Source organism: Strix uralensis, chromosome 5 (genome assembly GCF_047716275.1).
Source record: "Strix uralensis isolate ZFMK-TIS-50842 chromosome 5, bStrUra1, whole genome shotgun sequence".
In the NCBI taxonomy this organism is placed as follows: domain Eukaryota; kingdom Metazoa; phylum Chordata; class Aves; order Strigiformes; family Strigidae; genus Strix; species Strix uralensis.
The window spans coordinates 85001415-85011620 of NC_133976.1; the positions used below are offsets into that span (position 1 = coordinate 85001415).

General features: G+C 38.5%; 1 protein-coding gene across 2 annotated transcripts in view; it reads right to left on the minus strand.

The window, feature by feature from the left end:
* CCDC91 (coiled-coil domain containing 91) overlaps positions 1 to 82 on the minus strand; it is a 151843-nt gene extending 151761 nt beyond the window's left edge. Inside the window, exon 1 of one of the 2 annotated variants that reach the window (XM_074872061.1) lies at positions 49 to 82. The gene's annotated coding sequence lies outside the window, so the exon portion shown is untranslated. The remainder of the gene's footprint in view (positions 1 to 48) is intronic. The other variant, XM_074872060.1, reaches the window with a different exon arrangement.
* Between the last annotated feature and the right edge of the window lie 10124 nt (positions 83 to 10206).

The following is a 10206-nucleotide window of genomic DNA, read 5'->3' on the forward strand; positions in this document are numbered from 1 at the left end:
CCCGCCCGCCCGCCGGACACGCGCCAGCCGCGGCCCGCGCGGCCTCACCCGGATGTGGATTTCGCGCCGCTCACTCCCCCACACGCCCCCGTCACGTGGTGCCGGCGCCGCACGCGCGCGCTGGCAGCCGGCCGCCGCTGATTGGGTGCCGGCGAGGGCCCCCGCGCGGGCGCCGCCGCCGCCGCCGCCTGAGGCGGGAGGAGGCGGGAGGAGGCGCGGGGAGGCGGGAGGAGGCGCCGCGCTCCTGGTGCCGGGCTGCGGGAGCCGCCGGGGCACGGCACGTCCCCGACTATGGGTGCCTCGGGGAGTGGCTGGTCATCCTCGGCCGGCTCCCCAGCCGACACGGCGCCTTATTGTTCCTTACCGGGCCGCTCACGGAAACCTGACGCCACTGGAATCACCGGCTGGCGCCGGTCCCAGGGTCAACCCCAGCCCCTGGATGGAGCTTTTGCCTCTTGGCCTTTGGTGCTGCAGTCAAAACGGGGTTGCTCGCCCTGCCGGCCTGGTGACGTTAGGCTCGTTGCCTCAAGCTTTGTCCTCAAACAGCAGCGGTGTGTTTAGTGAACAGCAGCTGGCACCCCTCTGCGTCCTCATAGAAAATGACTCAAGAACTGAAGATCAAACCACCCCCCTGACTGGAGAGAAGGAGCAGATAAGCTTTGGGGCAGTCCTCTCTGCAGTGGCTGCAAGGTGCTGAGAGGACGTGGCATGGTGCCAAAAACTAAGGTGGCACATCCAAGTCGTAAATGACAGACCACGGTGTGATCACAGAATCACAGAATCATCTAGGTTGGAAAGGACCTTGAAGATCATCCAGTCCAACCATTAACCTAGCACTGACAGTTCCCAACTACACCATATCCCTCAGCGCTGTGTCGATGTGATGTGACTTAACTGGTTGTTCTCACTACTGAACCTATTCTGTGGACAAAACAGTCTCAGTATCTTAATAGAATCAATACTTATTTAATGAACAGTGTATTAATGGACATAGAATGAAAAAGATTTAGCATTATGGCACTGGAACTGCCATTGGAACTGGCACTGCAGTAGTTTTCGTATTCCATACTACATGAAGAAACAAAAAATATGATGGTTTAGGCTCTATGTCCCTTACACCTGCCTGCAGTGTTCTCAAAGGTGGAGATAGAACATGAATTTTTTTTGTAAATAACATATGCACCTTTATCAGTCTTTTTACAAGTTATGACATGCATTTAAAAAAAAAAAAATCTTGTGCCTGAATCACTATAAAAGTTTAAAGTTGGAGGGACATTGAAACATTCATCCTTGGCAGACAAAACAATTCTAAGGGCTCTTGTTTTCTGCATTAGTTACCTTCCACTCCAGTATTATCCCAGCTAAAGACCATTATATACACCAATCAGCTGGTAGAGTTTCTTCTTGGATGTGCAAAGGGAAAAAAATCTTAAGAGAATCTTTTGAATATTGTGTATTAGTATGTGGACATTCCAGAAGTTATATAAAGTTTTAATCAGTAGTTATCATCTCACTGGTTTCTATAATACTAAAAGTGAAAATTCAGATTCTCAGGACTTCAGGAGATCCTTTCCAGAATGGTGTTCATACACACTCTCAGGCCAGGACTGCCTGCTCCTGTTTTGTCAATAAACTGAAGATTTCACTTTTTTGACTATCAAGATACTGTTCTCTTTGTACAGATTAATGCAAGTTTCTATTACTGATGACTGAAGGCAGTGATCCTTAAGTATATGTTTATAATGAACTTACTCTGTTTTGACACTCTGCAACATGTTCCTTTTCTTTTTTAGAGTATGCCATACTGTTTTTGCAGAAGGAATAAGCATATTCTGGGCAAAAAGCCAAGAAAAAGTAGTTCTTACCAAGCAAAATTAGGTAATTACATTTTCACTGTGTTTTTAAAGCACAGCTGTATCTTTTGGGTTATGAGAATTAGTATATAATATACTTAACTTTATACTTTTCTTCTTATGTAAGGGAAAATGTCCTTTCAAAATGCAGACTTGTCTAATTAGCTCATTTTCTCCGTTTTGAAAGTCAGTAAAAGTAAATGCATTGTTTATTATAATTTTTTTTCCCGAGTTTAATGGTTTATAGTGACCATTATCAGGTGTCTCATTTATTTCTGTGTCAGAATTTGGTAGATGAGAGAAAAATTAAATCACTTTTGTTTTGATTTTCCACTAAAACGATTGCATTAATGTTGTATCTCGATACTTTTCAATGCTATTTTAATGACAGGTAATAAGTATCAATGGAAGATGACATATAGTTACTCAGTTTTCTCTGTGCTAAGAAAATGACACCACTAACGCCACTCTCTCAGTAACTGAAGAAGACTGATAAAAATTATGCTGTGATTTTGTTAAGTAGATGCACAGTAAGATTACAGTATCTCACAAGAGTTCCTTGAAGCCTACAGTCTAAATAATCACTAATATTCTAAGACTTTTTTAATGTCTGTAAGAATTGGGTATGCAACTTCTATGTGCACGTATAGTAAATTAATACTGGTTTAGAAAACAAATCCATAAACTATTAAATGTATGTTTCCTTAAAGTGCTCAAAAATTTCTTAAAACGGTATGCAAAAGTATCTTCTATCCCTAATTCATGTATCAGCATCACAAGAAAGCGTCCCTAGTATACTAAATGAGTTCCAAAAAGAAATCAAATATTAAGGTTGTTCATGTACGATAATGTTTAGCTTGTCCAAAAATCAATTTCAACATCAATTCTGCACAATTTAGATTTTTGTAACACGAGCCTCTATCTCTTGTTGTTTATTTTTTTTTCCCAAATTAACTCAAGTGGGAAAAGTCCTTTAAGTCTATAATTTTCTAAATATCTGTATTTTATGGTTTCCTTGGGGTCTGATGTGGTTGTGTTTTGATAATCATCTTCCCTGCTGAGTTGCCACACTGTAGCCCTTGAAATATGCTGCTATTGGTGAATCTACTTCAACTTTTACTTCAGCTAACCTGTCTCAAGGCACTCGTCAGTTAATTTTTAAAATCTCCCTGGATAATGCCCTTTATATTTTAGGAGTATTTCCTATCGTAATGAACCCCACGGAAATAGAACAAAAATTTTCTTACTGTGTAACACTGCAGTTCATTGAATACCCTGATTCGGACAGACCATCACTATAAACTGTTGGCATTCTTCCAAAGTAGTACTGGTTCTTGACAGCCACCGGTTTTTGGGAAACTAAAGGTTGAAGAAACAAAAGGAAACAAGAAAATCCATTTGTCTCACTCTGAGACACATTCCCTGAAGCCTGAAATGGGCAATTTAATAAACATAAATTCAGCAAGTAAAGAAAAAGCGAGAAGAGGAAGCACATTGCAAGTTATACACTGCTTGCAGTTTTTGAAAGGAATCAGGACGTAGAAGCTGTATAGAAGCCTTATATTTTGACTTAAGATTGAACGTAGCAATTAACATAAGGTTGATTGTTTATGTTTGGTAGCTATAACTATGTCTCTGGAGTTTTATGAAATATGAAAAAAGACATTTCATAATACTTAGATTACTGAAAAACAGAAAGTCCAGTATAATTGTACGCAAAATAGTTTGAACCAATCTAAGACCAAAAACTTAATTTGGGCTCAATGTTATTGTTATGTCTCCTAGAGAGCAAAGTTTATAGAGATTCCTGTCAGTTCTGGAACTTTTTTTTTTAATTGATTCAGCCTTACATGGTAACATTAGGTGGTTATAAATAAGTGGGTAATACCACCCTTCAGTGTAGCAGTTTGTGTGGTATGAAGCCAGTCATATTTGTGGGTCTTCCAAATCAAACAATGTTTGTAATGTTATTGGACTGGATGCTTTTTAAATCTTTGTAGAGAAATAAGAAAAACTCTGTTGAACAAGCGTGATTTGTAAAGTAGATATGGATTGATTTACCACTATTAAATGCCATCATTAACCTAAGGGGCTGACTTCCTTACCGAGGGAAATCGGTGATATAGCTGACAACAAAATGAAGTATTCGCTTTTCTTTTTCTGAAGCAGATTGAGAGAATGGGGTCGTAGGACAGTAAGCTTCTTTATATGAAAGATTATCACTATTTTAATACTGTGCCATTCAACATTTTCAAATACAGTCGAGGCTTATAGCACCTAAAGTCTTTATGCTCTGTTGTCTGGTGATCAGCAGGAAAGAATGGACCAAGTTCAGCTTGACAGCAAACTACTGTTTCCATGAGGAGAACCAACATACTCTCATTCTTGTGGTCAATATTAGGAGCAAGATCCTGATACAGTTAAACTATTTGAATGGGAAGGAGAAGAAGATACTGTGTCAACCCTGAAGCTAGCCATCAGGTGTAGAATAGTTTAGCCCATTTCATTGGCTTAAATCCCTGATTTGTCCCATATTGAGGTCACTACTCCCATCACCACCTCGTTCAGTCCTTGCTGGTATTACCACAATTAGCAATAAAGCAAAAAGCATATTCATTGCTAGACCACAATCCGCCTACTTAGAAAAATTCTGTCACCCTTTTCTACCCACGAAAAAACCCCACAGTCAAAGCCTGCTATACTTGTTCACCTTTTAAGGTTTTATAGGAAAAATCATGATATAGAAATCATTACAATTTCCTTTCAGGAAAATTTACTAAAAAGTAGACATTTACAACTCCTGCTGTTAAACAAGACCCTGTATAGAGTCCCTTTTTTTCCCAACCTACTATAATATATTTCTCCTTTTGGATGACAGCAGCAGAGCCCAGAGGCCACGTTCTAATGTATTTTTTCCCATTTGTAGAATCTGTCTATTGACAAACTCTTCGGTCAGGTACAGGCAGAAATGTGAAGTTTTCTCCAGGTTCATCAAGTAGACATTCTAATAAAGAATTGTACTGTGCCTGCCATCTCAAGTCATGCAGTCCTGTGCGTGCAGTGAATTAGCAGTATCCACTTTACTAACCTTCTCTAATTGTTACAGCTTTTATGCCTCTAAATAGACACCATAATAGGTGAGTTAGTGGTTTTCTGGGTTGGCTGTTTTTGTTTTAAATATTTGGTCCTCCCGTTTTTTAAATCCTGTGGAAGTACTTTTGAATTTGCAATCAGCAATCTGTTTTTCAGCTACTTTTTTTCCAGGTTTAATTGATTTGTATGTTAAGTGCATTTGTATAAGCAGCAGTGCTACGCTGGAAACTTCTTTGTGAAATCATGTTAAAAGGTTTAGGACAGATTATTCATTCACAAGAGCAACTCTTTTTCAATCGGTTTTTGCATCCATCTGCAAGAGCAATTTATGAACAGTGCTCTTACTTCAAGTGGTATTTTCCTACAGTATTTTAGTTTCCCTTATTTAATGTTAAAATAAATAAATATTTGAGTTCATAGAAATTCTAGAGAAAACAATATTGCACAAAGAAATCACCTAGTTAATCATGGAAAACTGCACAAGTGCTACGAGTTTGGTTAAGCTGTGAGGGAAATGTCCAAATAGTCCTTTTTAAAGCCATTACAAGCATACTTGCAGCACTTTAAATCAGTCAAACCTCGTCAACAAGAACCAGGGCTGTGTTCTTGAGCTGGTAGCTAGTGTACACACATTTTGTGGGGATTTGAAAGAGTGGACAAACAAGGTCCATAAATTCTCTCAACACCAAGTTCAGGAACTCTGAACTTTATCCAAAACAAATAGTTTCTGAGGACAAAAGCATTGCCATTTGAAAATAATTCTATTTTTCCACTTGGCTTTCTTAGAACTTCAGTATTCAAGACTTCTATGGATCGTTCTGAAACATAATTTTATTTCTAACATAATCAGTACCTTCTCCGCAGTGCTGCCAAAGTACATAAAGTGAAGCATATGTTGTGGGTTAACCTCAGCAGGAGATAAATTCAACGGGGCAAAGTTTTCCTAAAGCTGTTGGTCGTCTTCCTAAGCTTTTGCTGTGTTGTTGTTTTCCTGTATTTATTTTAATTTTTAATAAATACTTAAAAAGGACAGGCTTTGCAACACTACTGGATTTATCCTGTCAACATGGTTTTGTGGAGACTACCTCAAGGAATGAGAGAGCAGTTAAATTAGTGCACTTCACTTAGTTTTAGTACCTCCACTCAGACTACCAATATTTGAAAAGCAGAGCTTTATCATAAGAATTTTGTTTGTTTCTTTCTATTTTTCTAAAATTACTGAGAAAATTTATAGTGATGTTTGCTGTATTAATAGCAATGAGTTGATACAGACACTCAGTAATCTGGGAAGTCATGCAGTCAGTCCTGAACTTCCCTTTAAGTGGGAACTGACACAGTTCTCTATAAACTATGGAAATCCAGAGCTGACAGTGTGTCCTGTGAGGTATCTGGGAATCTTAGTTTCGCTTGCAGTTTTATCATAGGTTTAAATTCTGGCCTTAAACCTGAAGAATGTGAAAAATTACAGCCTTCAGAATCATTCACCGAACATATTACAAATATTGCTTTACAATATCCAGCACTTTCTTAAAGGATGTGCAGTAATGTATGTATCTAGCCTATAATCATTATTGATCTTAGACTCTTTGGAAAGATTTGGGATCTCACTCCCCCCTACCCCAAACCATAGAAACAGTTTCCAAAATTTTAATCAATAGAATCTCAGAAATCTCAGGTGGATGACCAAACAACTAAAAGCTAGGCGCAGAATTTTTGGAGAACTTGAGTGAGCAACTGTTCCAATTGCTGAGTCAGGGGCTGAGCTGGAAGGCTACAAGTGAGTAAAGACGGGATTCTGTAAACAAGGTCGTCATCCGGGCACCAAAGAAGGACAAATACTCTTGGTTTGGAATGGCTACTTGGAATTGTGTGTCCTCTAGTGCAAAGCATGACTCTAGTACAGTAGTTGAACGAGACGCAGTACCACATTAGTCAGTCCTGGAATCCTCTCTCACCAGATTTGCTGGAACCAGGTACTGCATCAGATTGGTCAGCGTATTAGCATATCATTCCTTATGAGTAATTTCATATCCACTCTTAAAAGTAGCTTGCAGTAAGACTTAATTGTATTGCAGATGAACTCCAAAAATAATTCCAAGAAAGTTCCTCACTATCTCACATTAAAATCTTCAGACTAGCCTCTTCACAATCCTGGAGTTATTTATAATCAGCTATGACTTTGTTATGTTTGAGACAGATGCAGGCAGACAGAAATGTTCTGGAACAAAAATGCCTCAATTAGTTCTCTTTGTAAAAAGTGTGCATCCTTTTCTGAGTCCTGGACTTTCTCAGCAATGGTGGCTGCACCCATTATTGTTGGACAGCTATTACACAGGGAATGGCATTCTTTCCACCAGCAGTCAGAGGGGACTGGCCATTCCTTTCTTCAGCAGTAATCCAACAGTGTCAGACAATTGCACCAAATGGGAGCCCTGAAGGAATTTCAGTCTGGTTTTATGTATCCATGTCTAGATATAGTCAAAGATCGAGTTTGAAATTACAGTAGTAAAAGGAACACAAATTCCTGTTCCACTCCTGTTTCCTCAATGAAGACATATTTTTTCCATCTCTTCACACTAAAGTTGAGGGAGAATGATCTGTCTCTGGAATTAGAAGCAATCAATCATGGACAACTTGCAAAATAGCTACAGTAGGGATTCGTTCATATTAGAGTTCAGAATAATTTATATAAAAATATAAATATATACAATTTATATAAATATATAAAAATGAGATAGCTGAAATGTACCAATGGACAATTACATTTCTCTTTCAGTCCTAGATAAATTAATCTCTATTATATTAGTTACAGTGGGTTTAATGCTGCTGATTGTAGTGGTTTAGCCAAGAATTTATGTAACACGTAGTTGTGTTTCATAATGGAAAGGAAAAAAATTGTGGAATGAACACCTGGAATAATAAGTAGTTCTTATATTGCTGTCTGATACAGAAAAATCATGACATGCACATAGCAAATGTTTTGTATAAATTGCATCTTCTCATTGTGCAACCGCATAAGCCCTTCTTTGGGATAGCGTTGTAGGGTAATCATCAAGTAAATAGGCAATTACTATCCAAATCCTGATTATTTATCTATCTATCGGAGCTTGTTTTTCCATTAGAAACACTCCCAAGTAATCCAGCGGCTAGGCAAAAATTTAATTAAAAACATAAAATGATAGTTTGACTAGATACTTTTATTGAAAATAGCTAAAGCATTGAATGTTTGCTAATATGAAAGTGTAGCAAAGAAACTGCCTGACAAGTAAAGGAATGCAAGTAGCACTGAAGACTTTTGACATTCATAAAATGTGTTATCACCTTGCAGAAATTATTACAATACACCCCTTATTTTTCTTTAAAAAAAAAAAAAAAAAGTTTATTGAGCAAACCTGGGAAGTTGACAAGCAGGTTATAAGTGCATCTGACACTCACTGCTTTCAGTGGAACAACTGGCTGTTAAACACAGTAAGATCTGGTATCCTGTGTTTAATTTTCTTAGGCTGATTTGCCCTTTTTTCCTCAAATCATATCATAGAATCACAGGATGGTTTGGGTTGGAAGGAACCCTAAAGCTCATCTAGTCCAACCCCCCTGCCATGGGCAGGGACACCTTCCACTAGCCCAGGTTGCCCAAAGCCCCGTCCAACCTGGCCTTGAACCCTTCCAGGGAGGGGGCAGCCACAGCTTCTCTGGGCAACCTGTGCCAGTGTCTCACCACCCTCACAGGGAAGAATTTCTTCCTTCTATATAATCTAAATCTACCCTCTTTCAGTTTAAAACTGTTACACCTCATCTTATCCCTACACTCCTGGATAAAGAGTCCCTCCCCCCTTTCCTGTAGCCCCTTTAAGTACTGGGAGGGCGCTTTAAGGTCTCCCCGGAGCCTTCTCTTCTCCAGCAGAACCCCCCCAACTCTCTCAGCCTGTCCTCACAGGGGAGGGGCTCCAGCCCCCTGATCATCTTTGTGGCCTCCTCTGGACCCACTTGAACAGGTCCATGTCCTTATGTTGTTGCCCCCAGAGCTGGACCCAGCACTGCAGGGGGGTCTCACGAGAGCAGAGTAGAGGGGGAGAATCCCCTCTCTCGACCTGCTGGCCATGTTTCTTTTGATGCAGCTATCAAACTATTGCCACTCCAAAAAAAAAAAAAAACCAAAAACAAACCACCCTGTTGACCATTTAGCAAGTATTTCAATTACAAAGACAAGATAAAATGTTTGTTACACTATGAACTAAGAATGCTTGCATCTTATCCTCAAAAAATGCCAAGATAACATTAGAAATAAACCTCTACTTGTAATCTGCCAGTGGTACCTTAAATGCTTGGCAATTATTTTTACCAAAACAAGCAATTAAAAAATTGGCTGAGATTTTTCAGTTGGCAAAATCTGATGGCCACTTCTGTTGGTGGTTTTCATTAACCAACATTTTAATTTCATTAATAAGCAAAGGAACATTCACACTGCAAATACATTCACAGCACCAGAAAGTTATGTCCCAATATTTTGTGTTATACCCATTAAAATGCCGATATTAGTTGCATAGAATTCCTTTGGGTAATTAAGGAACTTATGAGAAAGTACTGAACACCTGGTATGGCCTAAAATGTTACAGACTCTCAGAGTTTACTTGCAAGATTTTTGTGAAGCAACTTATGCATATATACAAAATTTGCATTTCTCAGTTGCACGAACTATTATTAAACCTATAAAGTAGTGGAAACATCTGTCGTTTGAAACTATGTATTAAGAAATGTGTTCACATGTTGAAAAAATTAGGTGAACATTCGCAAAATTACTCAGGAGAATTTTGACCTTAATCCGTTGATCCACATTTTAGTATACTATATACATTAAAAATAACATTATTTATTAACATATTATAATGGAATATCACAGCAGTATATTATCTGCATGAGTGAAGAAAGCGAAAACATAATTCCCAACCTGAAGATTTTCTGATTCATTGTGAGTTCCAGCATATGAGGGAGAGTAATTGGTTTTACATTTAAATAATTTAGACAAGTATGTACATTTCTTAAACATGGAGAAATTAAGCCTGTATTGACTTTCTTTTCCAGATTGCGTATTTGTTTAGAGGCTGAACTTCTGCTCGGTGGAACAATAAACTGCGATTAATAATCGATGTAAATAATGTAAAGATTTTGAAAAGTTAATTTATATACTACAAGTATCTTTTTAAGAGACTCATTTTGGAAAAACATAAATAACAAAAGAAAAAAAGTACTTAGAGGACTT